Source organism: Heptranchias perlo, chromosome 8, assembly GCF_035084215.1.
Source record: "Heptranchias perlo isolate sHepPer1 chromosome 8, sHepPer1.hap1, whole genome shotgun sequence".
Lineage (NCBI taxonomy): Eukaryota > Metazoa > Chordata > Chondrichthyes > Hexanchiformes > Hexanchidae > Heptranchias > Heptranchias perlo.
This window is the reverse complement of record NC_090332.1, coordinates 21,821,471-21,838,613: the sequence shown is the minus strand read 5'-3', so window position 1 is coordinate 21,838,613 and position 17,143 is coordinate 21,821,471.

The window sequence follows — 17,143 nt, the reverse complement described above, 5'->3', positions numbered from 1 at the left end:
ATGAAGGAACAGAGTGTCTTGTGGCCAAACTTGCTGATGATACAAAGATAGGTGGAAAAGCAAGTTGCGATGAGGACACAAAGTGTCTGCAAAGGGATATTGACAGGTTAAGTGAATGGCCAAAAATTTGGCAGATGGAATATAATGTGGGAAAATGTGAAGTTATCCACTTTGGGAGGAAAAATAAAAAATCAAAATATTATTTGAATGGAGAAATACTACAAAATGCTGCGGTATAGAGGGATCTGGGTGTCCTCGTACGTGAAACACAAGAAGTCAACATACAGGTGCAGCACGTAATCCGGAAGGCAAACGAGATATTGGCCTTTATTTCTAGGAGGATGGAGTATAAAAGCAGGGAAGTCTTGCTACAACTGTGCAGGGTGCTGGTGAGACCACACCTGGAGTGCTGTGTACAGTTCTGGTGCCCTTATTTAAGGAAGGACATACTTGCATTGGAGGTAGTTCATAGAAAGTTCACTAGGTTGATTCCGGGTATGGAAGGGTTGTCTTATGAGGAAAGATTGAACAGGTTGGGTCTATACTCATTGGAGTTTAGAAGAATGAGAGGAGATCTTATTGAAACATACAAGATTCTGAGGGGACTTGATAGGGTAAATGCTGAGAGAATGTTACCCCTCATGGGGGGAATCTAAAACTAGGGGGCATAGTCTCAGAATAAGGGGTCTCCCATTTAAGACAGAAATGAGGAGGAATTTCTTCTCCCAAAGGGTCGTGAATCTTTGGAATTGTTTACCCCAAAAAGCTGTGGAGTCTGAGTCATTGAATACATTCAAGGCTGAGTTAGATAAATTTTTAATCAGCAAGGGAGTCAAAGGATATGGGGAAAGGGCAGGAAAGTGGAGTTGAGGTAAAAATCAGATCAGCCATGATCTCATTGACTGGCGTAGCAGGCTCGAGGGGCCAAATGGCCTACTCCTGCTCCTATCTCTTATGGTCTTGTGGTCTTATGGACCGCTTTTAATTCCATTGTAATTACAGTAACAAAAATTACCTGAATAACAGTGATTTGACTCTTCAAGATCTGGGAGTCAGTAATGAAGAAATTCTTTAATGGTTAGATTCATGGCACAATTAGTGTTGGAAAAGAACATCGGATTCTGTGGAATTTTTCTTTGAATCCAACATCTATGTCGCTGAGAGCACAGAAACTAGCCTGGAGTTTGGAGCTTGGCTAGTAGAAATATTCCCACTGTCTCTCCTACTCGCTCCTCACCTCGAAGATCCAGCTCATACCCATTTTCACTCCAATAACTGCACGTACTTCCAGCTGAAAATGAAAATACAGAATGAAAATGCTCTGAGCGACGAACACATGTCGCCCGCCGCTGGTAAGTAACTAACTCACCCACAAACTTTTCATAAGAACATAAGAAATAACAGCAGGGGTAGGCCACATGGCCCCTCGAGCCCGCTCCGCCATTCAATCAGATTATGGCTGATCTTCGACCTCAACTCCACTTTCCCGCCCGATCTCCCGATCCCTCGATTCCCCTCGAGTCCAGAAATCTGTCTGTCTCAGCCTTGAATATGTTCAATGACTCAGCATCCACAGCCCTCTGGGGTAGAGAATTCCAAAGATTCACAACCCTCACAGTGAAGAAATTCCTCCTCATCTCAGTCTTAAATGGCCAACCTCTTATCCTGCGACTATGCCTCCTAGTTCTAGACTCTCCAGCCACGGGAAACAATTTCTCAACCTCTACCCTGTCAAGCCCCCTCATAATCTTATATGTTTCAATTAGATCACCTCTCATTCTTCTAAACTCCAGAGAGTATAGGCCCATTCTATTCAACCTTGCCCCAGGAATTAATCTAGTGAACCTTCGCTGCACCGCCTCTAAGGTAAGTATGTCCTTCCTTAGATATGGAGACCAAAACTGTACACATTACTCCAGGTGAGGCCTCACCAAAGCCATGTACAATTGTAATAAGACTTCCTTACTTTTGTACTCCAACCCCCTTGCAGGCTCTTCTGGATGCCAACTTGCTTCAATTGAGAGCTGCAAGAAGTGCAACGGTAGTTCCCAGGCTTCTCTGAGTGGTGAGAGGGGGAAAGGATCGCTACGTCCCCTCCACCAATCAGCTTGAAGCAAGCCATGCCGTGAGAACCAGGAAATGCAGTTCACTCACAAACCGCGCAAACTAACAACCAGGAAGTGTCAAACAAAAATTAGTAAATGTACAATAAAATGAGGCAAAATAAAGAGAGGGCAAGATTAAAAGACTCAAATAATTTTTTTTTTAAATGTCCAAAAACTATTAACATGTGAGACTCCACATTTAAAAAAAGTTAATTTTTCGTGCCGGAGAGGTTGTTTGGCAGACATTAATACTTATCATGCTGTTAAAAGTTAGTTTAGACCTAAACAACTCAGTGTACCTGTTTTGTGGTGAAATTAGTTTGTTTCCAGCTGGGCAGGAGAGTAAGTTGGCGTTGGTCCATTGATTGCAGTGGCTTTAACGTGAGGCCTTCAGATCACCAGTGAACCAGGAACAGCAAGTTCTGAATTTCCGTGTTTAACTGTGCCTGTGCAGTCGCCAGAACTTGCTCTTCGATTTTGCCACTAATAACGGTGAGCACTGTTAGACTCACAGTTATTGTTAAAGTAATTTCCGGCCCAATAAAACTGCCTCCTTATACTCCAGGGTACATAAAAATGCAAATAAATAAATAATAGAAGCACCGGAGAGATTTGAAGCAGTACTCTCATCTCTGGGTTTAAAGAGCAGTTACACGTTGCCCAAGCTTTGTACATGAACTTCATGGCATCCCACTTCAGTGCGATTACAGTCAACAGCCCCAGATATCATTTATTCTCTCTCAAATGCTCTCCCGATGACTGGAACCTGGTGCGGCTTCTGGGGCCTGTTGTCAGGAATTAGGGGGCGGGGGGAGGAGCAGAGCGTGGAAGAGAGACTTCTTGAATATACCACAAGTTACAACTATGTACTTGTGTATCTACTCCTCTCTTGCCCCAATTTTCTCCCCCTCCTCTGAAGGTGCTGATTCATGCTGGGATGCACTTGTATGGACACCAGTGGCTAGCTTATATCCCAAGTTCCAGGAGCAAGGTCATTGACGTACAAGGCAGAGTGGAGTTCTCCCGAAGCCAAATGGGCCAAAGATTTTTTTTTTAAGAACTCTTCAGTTCCCACTGGAACCACTCCAACTAGAGAAAGTAATGCCCGAGAGGATCCATTACCGTAATCTAATAAAAGTTTTGAAGACCTCAAAGGGTGCCATGCCAGGCCTCAACTGATGTGATTTCCATTGATGCCTTTCAACAGCGTAAAGGGAGGAATTTTCCGGGGAAACCAAGGAATTCTACCCCGATATGCCCCCATGATGTGGAAGTGGGCCAGCCAGAAGATCTACCCATAACTACCCCCGTCAACTAGAATTTAAAGATCCAATCTAAATGTGGTGGGATCCCGACAGAGCTGGAATCCAGCCCATGTTCCAGGGCCCCCGGGTGTAAATGTGATATACGCCCCCTCCAGTCCCAGGAATTTCATGGTCTTTCCTGATGGCCCATTGGTGTAGTGCAGTACAGACCGATACAGATCAATAAGGACTAAGGTTCAGTCCCTAGTTAGTTCATCTCAGCCAGAGCAGTGATGTGTGTACATGGCAACCTGGGAAACTAGCAAAAGCTGACTAAAAGCTCCAAAAGTTGACACAGCCCCTGAAAAACTGACAGCTCAAGAACAGCCTGAGTATAAAACTATGACACATGAAAAGAAATAGTTCCATGGGCTTTGTAATTTAAGCTGGAGGTATACCCGACATTCCTTCACTTGTATCGTAGGGAAAAAAAGCATAAGTGCATGAAAGTCTGAAGGGGGATTGCACACATTAAAAGCACAAATGGGTCGAGTTTCCACTTGTTGCTACCAGTTATATCAGTGCAGTCCAGGCGGAATCTGCCGAACCAGCACAAAAGATCGGGGAATTTTAAACGTAAATAAGCTACGCCCAATACCACTTACGCTTGGGATTTCCGCGATTTTTTACACTGGTTCAAGATTCAATTTGCCTGAATTATTCCACGTCCACAGAACCGGCTGCGCCCCCAGGTCAAAATTGTGGGATTCCCCAATTGCGCTGGTTCGGGAAGGCTCTTCAAATTGTGTTCATTTTCTTAGGCGCACAGGATTCAAAAGTTTTCATATCAAAAAATATTTAATTTACTAAGCAACTGACTAGTGTACATCAATGAACCTATTAAATGGTTCAGTATCGTTTTTAAAGCCATTTTAAATTAGGTTACTCACAAGCGGAGGACTAGACACCCTTATTAAAAATGCTTCATTTTGGTGTATTAATAATGCCACTTTCAAATGAATTAATAAGACTGCCCCAGGTTACCACTTTTAAATACATCAAGGAATACTTTTTAATGCAATAAGAAAACTGATCACGTTCTATTGCGCTGCCCGATTGCGCTAGTTCATGGAAGATTTTATGTTTGCGACTGTGCAAATGATTTTTAGTGGAAACTTGAAGTGTAATCTAACCAGCCCAATTTCAAGCTCAATTTCCTGATTGCGCCCAAAGTGGAAACTCTACTCTACAATGTTACTAAGGAGTCTGGGGACATACTTCCCTGGAAAAAATAGAATTTTTACATTAAAAATGATACATTCTGGCTAATTTTAAGCATTTTTATACTTCAAAATGAATGGATTTTTAAACTTTACAAAAAGAACAAAGTAACCTTTGAACTTTCAACAAACCAACCAGACCATCACTTCCCCAAAAGTTGCTTCAACAGTCATTCTCCCACAGCCAGTTTATAGAAGCAATCTAGCCTTTCCAATACCCCAACCTTTCACAGAGAGCCCGTGACATCTGCAGCAGAATGCATTAGGATCAAGAGCTCACACTGCACCTTGCAGATGCATCATAGTTTCCACCCCTCTCTGCGGGATGATTGCCGGTGGGGCTCTGGCCAGTGCAGTACATCACTACGCACGTTATGGTAATGTCCTCATACTCAACCACTTTGGGAAACAGTCTGAAAAAGTCACCAAGAGCATGGTGGGCTTCACACACTCTGCAAACCCAGGACTGCACCTGATGGACAGCGAGCCACACCTGCAAAGTCTAGGATAGCTCAACTGTCACTGTGAGCTGCAAGACGACACATTCTGCCACTATGGCAAAGCACAACCCTTCCTACAACAAACGTGAGTGAAACATCTGTGTGACAAATGCCAATCGGAGTGGGTAATGTATGAACTCGCCTGGAACTCGCAGAGGTACCAGGCAGTCTGGAGCCCTTTCCTTGTAGCCCACATGACTCAGACTACCACCCAAGGTCAGAATGGGACAACAAACTAACAACCCCCCTCCCACTGCTCTACAAATCTGATATCCCCCAGACTCAGCCAAATCCCAGAGGTTCAGTTCCTGATGTGCACACAGCCAAGCTGGCAGCCCTAATTGTATGGGCCATGTGACGAAACAGCACAGTGACTTTAGAAAATATATGTATGTGCTCTCTTTTCTTAAATAAAAAGAACTTCTTTAAATGCAAGACGGCTGCTGTAACTTGCCTTCCTTTAGTATGATTTTTGTGTCTGCGTCATAAACACAAAGCAGAACTGCACGTCGTTCGTGAGGCTCAAAAGTAGGATTTTTGGTCATTTGCAGCGTTGTGTCAATGACTGAAAAATAAGGTTAATTAGACTTTGTTTAATATATGCAGAATCCATAAATAATTGTAACAAATAAAACTCATTAAATCAAATATTCCTCAGCCTGATTAATTAAGCTAACATTTGTCTTATGTACAGAATTCAGGCTGTGGTTGCCCTGCAGCCGTTATACAGATGGAAAGGCTTGGAACATTTTTAGGTAGAACTTGAGACTTGGATCAATGAATAATGAACTTCGGCTCCCTCAATGGCTTGGTGGGGTCTCCCGTCTTGGGCGAAGATGGGCAGAGGTCCCATTCCACTGCACCTTAGTCTGATGGAACAGGTCTCCAGGAAGTTCCAGGCCCGCTTTCCTTTTCTTCCAAGGAAACACACACCAAAATTAGTAAGCAAATTGCTTTCATAGTGAGATGGCAGTTTAGAAAGTCTGAAAACAAAGTTAAGGGGCAAATTACAGCAAGAAATTAATGGAAGGAGGATGCCCTTGTATAGCTTTAATGAATGGTATAGGCTGAAGTGATTAAATATTTGGTGAGGCCTTAAGATTTCTGTGCCACTGGGGCAGTTGAGGTGGGAATGTTGTTTGTGGAGGGCAGCAGATTAGAATTCAACAGTGGAGATGTGGGAGTTTTGCTTAAGAACATAAGAAATAGGAGCAGGAGTAGGCCAATCGGCCCCTCGAGCCTGCTCCGCCATTCAATAAGATCATGGCTGATCTGCTTGATTACTTCCCTCAACTACAGCAACAACTGGCATTTGTATCACGCCTTTAATGTAGTAAAATGTCCCAAGGCGCTTCATAGGAGTGATTCAAACAAAATTTGACACCGAGCCACATAAGGAGATATTAGGACAGCTTGGTCAAGGAGGTAGGTTTTAAGGAGCATCTTAAAGGAGGAGAGAGAGGTTGAGAGGTAGAAAGGTTTAGGGAGGGAGGCCCAGAGCTTAGGGCCTAGGCAGCTGAAGGCACGGCCGCCAATGATGGAGTGATTAAAACTGGGGATGCGCAAGAGGCAAGAATTGGAGGAGCGCGGAGATCTTGGAGGGTTGTAGGGCTGGAGGAGGTTTCAGAAATAGGGAGGGGCGAGGCCATGGAAGGATTTGAAAACAAGGATGAGAATTTTAAAATTGGGGCGTTCCCGGATGGGGAACCAATGTAGGTCAGTGAGCACAGGGGTGATGGATGAATGGGACTTGTTGTGAGTTAGGATACTGGCAGCAGAGTTTTGGATGAGCTCAAGTTGATGGAGGGTGGAAGATGGGAGGCCAGCCAGAAGGGCATTGGAATAGTCGAGTCTAGAGGAAACAAAGGCATGGATGAGGGTTTCAGCAACAGATGAGCTGAGGCAGAGGTGGAGATGGGCAATGTTACGGAGGTGGAAGTAGGCGGTCTTGGTGATGGCACGGATATGGGGTCGGAAGCTTATCTCAGGGAATGAGGGAGAACCTTCCCTCAGGAGGTTAAATGTATGGGTTAGAGTCCATGATGAGACAGAATGTACAGACTCTGTTCCATTGAAGCTGAGTAAAAAGTGTGATTTGAGGTAAAGCAATCTCTCTATGTCTGGGATTTCTATCTGATTAAGGATGGCAACAAGGATGGGTTAGCAAGTGTGTACCACCGGAGGATCTAGTGTTCCAGTCCTAGGCTGTTAACTGAGTTAGCCGATATCAGTAGGGATGACAGGATGCCACAATTGCCCAGGAAGGAGAAAAGAATCAACCTGTATTCCTGTCCAGTGACCTCTGCTGGAAGGTCTGTTATTTGGATATCATACAAGGGTGGGATCAGTCTTGACTGTGATGTCCTTGCAGTAGCATAGCCTCCTAACACTCACAGTCCAGCTCGCACATGAAGACAGGTTGTTTGGATGAGTTATTGGAGGATTACTGGCCACCGTTGAACTGAGAAAAGGGAAGAAAGAAGGAGGAAAAATGGCAACGAGTCTCGGAGAGGAAAGTATCAATATCGAACCCCGTGCGGATATAAAATATTCCACTCCATTTACCAAAGGCCAGTACTTGCACCATTTTAGGCAGAGAAATTAACCAACACAGTGATATACTAAATTGTGCTGGAGGAGTTGCTTAGCTAATATCCTGTGTGAAGGTAGATTACTTGTCAGATTACTAATGAGACATAGCTGCAGGCTCTGGTTCAGGAGTTCAGCTGTCCTTAATTTTCATACATTTCATGTTGATATTAAATCTTCAGTGTTGCAAGATATGATGCAACTCTGGGTCACCTCAAGTGGAAGATTTTAATTTTTAATAGAACATGTTCTATCTTGTCTAGAGAAAGGCAGAGTCGTACAAAGCATGCAAGGAAATTGAAGAAAGAAAGGGCAATAAACACTAAAGTGGGCATCAAAACTGCAACATTTGAGTGCTTTAGATCCCATTTTATGTGAACTCAAAAGTGCAGAGATGAAAGGGTTTGTGTGACGTTAAAATATCTCACAGGTGTGAAAATATCAGTGAAATCTGACCTACTTGTAATTGCCAGCCTGGTCTTACAGCCAGGTTTAAAATTACTGCGAGTCTAAAAAGATCATAAAATATTCTAGCTACAGCTCTGTAAACATTAAGTAATGTGTTTTTAAACCAAAAATTCAGTTAAAGAGTAAACTGACCTCAGCCAGGATGATAGTTGGGGCAGGACAAATGGCTTCAGGGTCCCTGAGTGGGAGAGAAGAAAGAAATCAACCAGGGTTTCTGCTTCTGATTGCTGTCCAGTTACCTTTGCTGTGTGTGTGGCTGTGTACGTGTGTGTGTGGATGGATGTGTGTGTGGATGGATGTGTGTGTGTGTGTGTGGATGTGTGTGTGTGTGGATGGATGTGTGTGTGGATGTGTGTGTGTGTGTGGATGTGTGTGTGTGTGTGTGTGGATGGATGTGTGTGTGTGTGTGTGGATGGATGTGTGTGTGGATGTGTGTGTGTGTGGATGTGTGTGTGTGTGTGGATGGATGTGTGTGTGGATGGATGTGTGTGTGGATGGATGTGTGTGTGTGGATGGATGGATGTGTGTGGATGGATGGATGTGTGTGTGGATGGATGGATGTGTGTGTGGATGGATGTGTGTGTGTGTGTGGATGTGTGTGTGGATGGATGTGTGTGTGTGTGGATGGATGTGTGTGTGTGTGGATGGATGTGTGTGTGGATGGATGTGTGTGTGTGTGGATGGATGTGTGTGTGTGTGGATGTGTGTGTGGATGGATGTGTGTGTGTGTGGATGGATGTGTGTGTGTGTGGATGGATGTGTGTGTGGATGGATGGATGTGTGTGTGTGGATGTGTGTGTGTGTGGATGGATGTGTGTGTGGATGGATGTGTGTGTGGATGGATGTGTGTGTGTGGATGGATGGATGTGTGTGTGGATGGATGTGTGTGTGTGGATGGATGTGTGTGTGGATGGATGTGTGTGTGTGTGTGGATGGATGTGTGTGTGTGTGTGGATGGATGTGTGTGTGGATGGATGTGTGTGTGTGTGTGGATGGATGTGTGTGTGTGTGTGGATGGATGTGTGTGTGTGTGTGGATGGATGTGTGTGTGTGTGTGGATGGATGTGTGTGTGTGTGTGGATGTGTGTGTGGATGGATGGATGTGTGTGTGGATGGATGTGTGTGTGGATGGATGTGTGTGTGGATGGATGTGTGTGTGGATGGATGTGTGTGTGTGTGTGGATGGATGTGTGTGTGTGGATGTGTGTGTGTGTGGATGGATGTGTGTGTGGATGGATGTGTGTGTGGATGGATGTGTGTGTGTGTGTGGATGGATGTGTGTGTGGATGGATGTGTGTGTGTGGATGGATGGATGTGTGTGTGTGTGTGGATGGATGTGTGTGTGTGTGTGGATGGATGTGTGTGTGTGTGTGGATGGATGTGTGTGTGTGTGTGGATGGATGTGTGTGTGTGGATGGATGTGTGTGTGGATGGATGTGTGTGTGGATGGATGTGTGTGTGTGTGTGGATGGATGTGTGTGTGTGTGTGGATGTGTGTGTGTGTGTGGATGGATGTGTGTGTGTGTGGATGGATGTGTGTGTGTGGATGGATGTGTGTGTGGATGGATGTGTGTGTGGATGGATGTGTGTGTGTGTGTGGATGTGTGTGTGTGGATGGATGTGTGTGTGGATGGATGTGTGTGTGTGTGTGGATGGATGTGTGTGTGTGTGTGGATGGATGTGTGTGTGTGTGTGGATGGATGTGTGTGTGTGTGTGGATGTGTGTGTGTGTGTGGATGGATGTGTGTGTGTGTGGATGGATGTGTGTGTGTGGATGGATGTGTGTGTGGATGGATGTGTGTGTGGATGGATGTGTGTGTGTGTGGATGGATGTGTGTGTGTGGATGGATGTGTGTGTGTGTGGATGGATGTGTGTGTGTGGATGGATGTGTGTGTGGATGGATGTGTGTGTGTGTGTGGATGTGTGTGTGTGTGTGGATGGATGTGTGTGTGGATGGATGTGTGTGGATGGATGTGTGTGTGTGTGGATGGATGTGTGTGTGTGGATGGATGTGTGTGTGTGTGTGGATGTGTGTGTGTGGATGGATGTGTGTGTGTGTGGATGGATGTGTGTGTGTGGATGGATGTGTGTGTGTGTGTGGATGTGTGTGTGTGGATGGATGTGTGTGTGGATGGATGTGTGTGGATGGATGTGTGTGTGTGGATGGATGTGTGTGTGGATGGATGTGTGTGTGGATGGATGTGTGTGTGTGTGGATGGATGTGTGTGTGTGGATGGATGTGTGTGTGGATGGATGTGTGTGTGGATGGATGTGTGTGTGTGTGTGGATGTGTGTGTGTGTGTGGATGGATGTGTGTGTGTGTGTGGATGGATGTGTGTGTGGATGGATGTGTGTGTGTGTGGATGGATGTGTGTGTGTGTGTGGATGTGTGTGTGTGTGTGGATGTGTGTGTGTGTGGATGGATGTGTGTGGATGGATGTGTGTGTGTGTGGATGGATGTGTGTGTGTGTGGATGGATGTGTGTGTGTGGATGGATGTGTGTGTGGATGGATGTGTGTGTGTGTGGATGGATGTGTGTGTGTGGATGGATGTGTGTGTGGATGGATGTGTGTGTGTGTGGATGGATGTGTGTGTGTGGATGGATGTGTGTGTGGATGGATGTGTGTGTGGATGGATGTGTGTGTGTGTGGATGTGTGTGTGTGTGTGGATGTGTGTGTGTGTGGATGTGTGTGTGTGTGTGGATGGATGTGTGTGTGTGTGGATGGATGTGTGTGTGTGTGGATGGATGTGTGTGTGTGGATGGATGTGTGTGTGTGTGGATGGATGTGTGTGTGGATGGATGTGTGTGGATGGATGTGTGTGTGTGTGGATGGATGTGTGTGTGTGGATGGATGTGTGTGTGGATGGATGTGTGTGTGTGTGGATGTGTGTGTGTGTGTGGATGGATGTGTGTGTGGATGGATGTGTGTGGATGGATGTGTGTGTGTGTGGATGGATGTGTGTGTGTGTGGATGGATGTGTGTGTGTGGATGGATGTGTGTGTGTGTGTGGATGGATGTGTGTGTGGATGGATGTGTGTGTGTGTGTGGATGGATGTGTGTGTGTGTGTGGATGGATGTGTGTGTGGATGGATGGATGTGTGTGTGTGGATGGATGTGTGTGTGGATGGATGGATGTGTGTGTGTGGATGGATGTGTGTGTGGATGGATGGATGTGTGTGTGTGGATGGATGTGTGTGTGTGGATGGATGTGTGTGTGTGTGTGGATGGATGTGTGTGTGGATGGATGTGTGTGTGTGTGTGGATGGATGTGTGTGTGTGTGTGGATGGATGTGTGTGTGTGGATGGATGTGTGTGTGTGTGTGGATGGACGTGTGTGTGGATGGATGGATGTGTGTGTGTGGATGTGTGTGTGTGTGTGGATGGATGTGTGTGTGTGTGGATGGATGTGTGTGTGTGTGGATGGATGTGTGTGTGTGTGTGGATGGATGTGTGTGTGTGTGTGGATGGATGTGTGTGTGTGTGTGGATGGATGTGTGTGTGTGGATGGATGTGTGTGTGTGTGGATGGATGTGTGTGTGTGTGTGGATGGATGTGTGTGTGTGGATGGATGTGTGTGTGTGTGGATGGATGTGTGTGTGTGTGGATGGATGTGTGTGTGGATGGATGGATGTGTGTGTGTGGATGGATGTGTGTGTGTGTGGATGGATGTGTGTGTGGATGGATGTGTGTGTGTGTGTGGATGGATGTGTGTGTGGATGGATGTGTGTGTGTGTGTGGATGGATGTGTGTGTGTGTGTGGATGTGTGTGTGTGGATGGATGTGTGTGTGTGTGTGGATGGATGTGTGTGTGGATGGATGGATGTGTGTGTGTGGATGTGTGTGTGTGTGTGGATGGATGTGTGTGTGTGTGGATGGATGTGTGTGTGTGTGGATGGATGTGTGTGTGTGTGTGGATGGATGTGTGTGTGTGTGTGGATGGATGTGTGTGTGTGTGGATGGATGTGTGTGTGTGTGGATGGATGTGTGTGTGTGTGTGGATGGATGTGTGTGTGTGGATGGATGTGTGTGTGTGTGGATGGATGTGTGTGTGTGTGGATGGATGTGTGTGTGGATGGATGGATGTGTGTGTGGATGGATGTGTGTGTGTGTGTGGATGGATGTGTGTGTGTGGATGGATGTGTGTGTGTGTGGATGGATGTGTGTGTGGATGGATGTGTGTGTGTGTGTGGATGGATGTGTGTGTGGATGGATGTGTGTGTGGATGGATGTGTGCGTGTGTGTGGATGGATGTGTGTGTGTGTGTGGATGGATGTGTGTGTGGATGGATGTGTGTGTGTGGATGGATGTGTGTGTGGATGGATGTGTGTGTGTGTGTGGATGGATGTGTGTGTGTGTGTGGATGGATGTGTGTGTGGATGGATGTGTGTGTGTGTGTGGATGGATGTGTGTGTGTGTGTGGATGGATGTGTGTGTGTGTGTGGATGGATGTGTGTGTGTGGATGGATGTGTGTGTGGATGGATGTGTGTGTGGATGGATGTGTGTGTGTGTGTGGATGGATGTGTGTGTGTGTGTGGATGTGTGTGTGTGTGTGGATGGATGTGTGTGTGTGTGGATGGATGTGTGTGTGGATGGATGTGTGTGTGTGTGTGGATGTGTGTGTGTGGATGGATGTGTGTGTGGATGGATGTGTGTGTGTGTGTGGATGGATGTGTGTGTGTGTGTGGATGGATGTGTGTGTGTGTGTGGATGGATGTGTGTGTGTGTGTGGATGTGTGTGTGTGTGTGGATGGATGTGTGTGTGTGTGGATGGATGTGTGTGTGTGGATGGATGTGTGTGTGGATGGATGTGTGTGTGGATGGATGTGTGTGTGTGTGGATGGATGTGTGTGTGTGTGTGGATGGATGTGTGTGTGTGGATGGATGTGTGTGTGTGGTGGTTGTGTGTGTGGATGGATGTGTGTGTGTGTGGTGGATGTGTGTGTGTGTGTGGATGGATGTGTGTGTGGATGGATGTGTGTGGATGGATGTGTGTGTGTGTGGATGGATGTGTGTGTGTGGATGGATGTGTGTGTGTGTGTGGATGTGTGTGTGTGGATGGATGTGTGTGTGTGTGGATGGATGTGTGTGTGTGGATGGATGTGTGTGTGTGTGGATGTGTGTGTGGATGGATGTGTGTGTGGATGGATGTGTGTGTGTGTGTGGTGGATGTGTGTGTGTGGATGGATGTGTGTGTGGATGGATGTGTGTGTGGATGGATGTGTGTGTGTGTGTGGATGGTGTGTGTGTGTGGATGGATGTGTGTGTGTGGATGGATGTGTGTGGATGGATGTGTGTGTGTGTGGATGGATGTGTGTGTGTGGATGGATGTGGTGTGGGATGGATGTGTGTGTGGATGGATGTGTGTGTGTGTGGATGGATGTGTGTGTGTGGATGGATGTGTGTGTGGATGGATGTGTGTGTGGATGGATGTGTGTGTGTGTGTGGATGTGTGGTGTGTGTGTGGGATGTGTGTGTGTGTGGATGGATGTGTGTGTGGATGGATGTGTGTGTGGATGGATGTGTGTGTGTGTGGATGGATGTGTGTGTGTGGATGGATGTGTGTGTGGATGGATGTGTGTGTGGATGGATGTGTGTGTGTGTGTGGATGTGTGTGTGTGTGTGGATGGATGTGTGTGTGTGTGTGGATGGATGTGTGTGTGTGGATGGATGTGTGTGTGTGTGGATGGATGTGTGTGTGTGTGTGGATGTGTGTGTGTGTGTGGATGGATGTGTGTGTGGATGGATGTGTGTGGATGGATGTGTGTGTGTGTGGATGGATGTGTGTGTGTGTGGATGGATGTGTGTGTGTGGATGGATGTGTGTGTGTGTGGATGGATGTGTGTGGATGGATGTGTGTGTGTGTGGATGGATGTGTGTGTGTGGATGGATGTGTGTGGATGGATGTGTGTGTGTGTGGATGGATGTGTGGATGGGTGTGTGTGTGTGGATGGATGTGTGTGTGGATGGATGTGTGTGTGGATGGATGTGTGTGTGTGTGGATGGATGTGTGTGTGTGGATGGATGTGTGTGTGGATGGATGTGTGTGTGGATGGATGTGTGTGTGTGTGTGGATGTGTGTGTGTGTGTGGATGGATGTGTGTGTGTGTGGATGGATGTGTGTGTGTGTGGATGGATGTGTGTGTGTGGATGGATGTGTGTGTGTGTGGATGGATGTGTGTGGTGGATGTGTGTGGATGGATGTGTGTGTGTGTGGATGGATGTGTGTGTGTGGATGGATGTGTGTGTGGATGGATGTGTGTGTGTGTGGATGTGTGTGTGTGTGTGGATGGATGTGTGTGTGGATGGATGTGTGTGGATGGATGTGTGTGTGTGTGGATGGATGTGTGTGTGTGTGGATGGATGTGTGTGTGTGGATGGATGTGTGTGTGTGTGTGGATGGATGTGTGTGGATGGATGTGTGTGTGGATGGATGGATGTGTGTGTGTGGATGGATGTGTGTGTGGATGGATGGATGTGTGTGTGTGGATGGATGTGTGTGTGGATGGATGTGTGTGTGTGGATGGATGTGTGTGTGTGGATGGATGTGTGTGTGTGTGTGGATGGATGTGTGTGTGGATGGATGTGTGTGTGTGGTGGATGGATGTGTGTGTGTGTGGATGGATGTGTGTGTGTGTGTGGATGGATGTGTGTGTGTGTGTGGATGGATGTGTGTGTGTGGATGTGTGTGTGTGTGTGGATGGATGTGTGTGTGTGGATGGATGTGTGTGTGTGTGGATGGATGTGTGTGTGTGTGTGGATGGATGTGTGTGTGTGTGTGGATGGATGTGTGTGTGTGTGGATGGATGTGTGTGTGTGGATGGATGTGTGTGTGTGTGGATGGATGTGTGTGTGTGTGGATGGATGTGTGTGTGGATGGATGTGTGTGTGTGTGTGGATGGATGTGTGTGTGTGTGTGGATGGATGTGTGTGTGTGTGGATGGATGTGTGTGTGTGGATGGATGTGTGTGTGTGTGGATGGATGTGTGTGTGTGTGGATGGATGTGTGTGTGTGTGGATGGATGTGTGTGTGGATGGATGGATGTGTGTGTGGATGGATGTGTGTGTGTGTGTGGATGGATGTGTGTGTGTGTGGATGGATGTGTGTGTGTGTGGATGTGTGTGTGTGTGTGTGGATGGATGTGTGTGTGTGTGGATGGATGTGTGTGTGTGTGGATGGATGTGTGTGTGGATGGATGTGTGTGTGTGTGTGGATGGATGTGTGTGTGTGGATGGATGTGTGTGTGTGGATGTGTGTGTGTGTGTGGATGGATGTGTGTGTGGATGGATGGATGTGTGTGTGGATGGATGGATGTGTGTGTGTGTGGATGGATGTGTGTGTGGATGGATGGATGTGTGTGTGTGGATGGATGTGTGTGTGGATGGATGGATGTGTGTGTGTGTGGATGGATGTGTGTGTGGATGGATGTGTGTGTGTGTGTGGATGGATGTGTGTGTGGTGGATGTGTGTGTGTGGATGTGTGTGTGTGTGTGGATGGATGTGTGTGTGTGTGTGGATGGATGTGTGTGTGGATGGATGTGTGTGTGTGTGTGGATGGATGTGTGTGTGTGTGTGGATGGATGTGTGTGTGTGGATGTGTGTGTGTGTGTGGATGGATGTGTGTGTGGATGGATGTGTGTGTGTGTGTGATGGATGTGTGTGTGTGGATGGATGTGTGTGTGTGGTGGATGTGTGTGTGTGGATGGATGTGTGTGTGTGTGTGTGTGGATGGATGTGTGTGTGTGTGTGGATGTGTGTGTGTGGATGGATGTTGTGTGTGTGTGTGGATGTGTGTGTGTGGATGGATGGGGTGTGTGTGTGTGTGTGGATGGATGTGTGTGTGTGGATGGATGTGTGTGTGTGGATGGATGTGTGTGTGTGTGGATGGATGTGTGTGTGTGGATGGATGTGTGTGTGTGTGTGGATGGATGTGTGTGTGTGTGGATGGATGTGTGTGTGTGTGGATGGATGTGTGTGTGTGGATGGATGTGTGTGTGTGTGGATGGATGTGTGTGTGTGGATGGATGTGTGTGTGTGTGGATGGATGTGTGTGTGTGGATGGATGTGTGTGTGTGTGGATGGATGTGTGTGTGTGTGGATGGATGTGTGTGTGTGGATGGATGTGTGTGTGTGTGGATGGATGTGTGTGTGTGTGTGGATGGATGTGTGTGTGTGTGTGGATGGATGTGTGTGTGTGTGGATGGATGTGTGTGTGTGTGTGGATGGATGTGTGTGTGTGATGGATGGATGTGTGTGTGTGTGGATGGATGTGTGTGTGTGGATGGATGTGTGTGTGTGGATGGATGTGTGTGTGTGTGGATGGATGTGTGTGTGTGTGGATGGATGTGTGTGTGTGTGGATGGATGTGTGTGTGTGTGGATGGATGTGTGTGTGTGTGGATGGATGTGTGTGTGTGTGGATGGATGTGTGTGTGTGTGGATGGATGTGTGTGTGTGTGGATGGATGTGTGTGTGTGTGGATGGATGTGTGTGTGTGTGGATGGATGTGTGTGTGTGGATGGATGTGTGTGTGTGTGGATGGATGTGTGTGTGTGTGTGGATGGATGTGTGTGTGTGGATGGATGTGTGTGTGTGTGGATGGATGTGTGTGTGTGTGTGGATGGATGTGTGTGTGTGTGTGGATGGATGTGTGTGTGTGTGGATGGATGTGTGTGTGTGTGTGGATGGATGTGTGTGTGTGGTGGATGGATGTGTGTGTGTGTGGATGGATGTGTGTGTGTGGATGGATGTGTGTGTGTGGATGGATGTGTGTGTGTGTGGATGGATGTGTGTGTGTGTGGATGGATGTGTGTGTGTGTGGATGGATGTGTGTGTGTGTGGATGGATGTGTGTGTGTGTGGATGGATGTGTGTGTGTGTGGATGGATGTGTGTGTGTGTGGATGGATGTGTGTGTGTGTGGATGGATGTGTGTGTGTGTGGATGGAGTGTGTGTG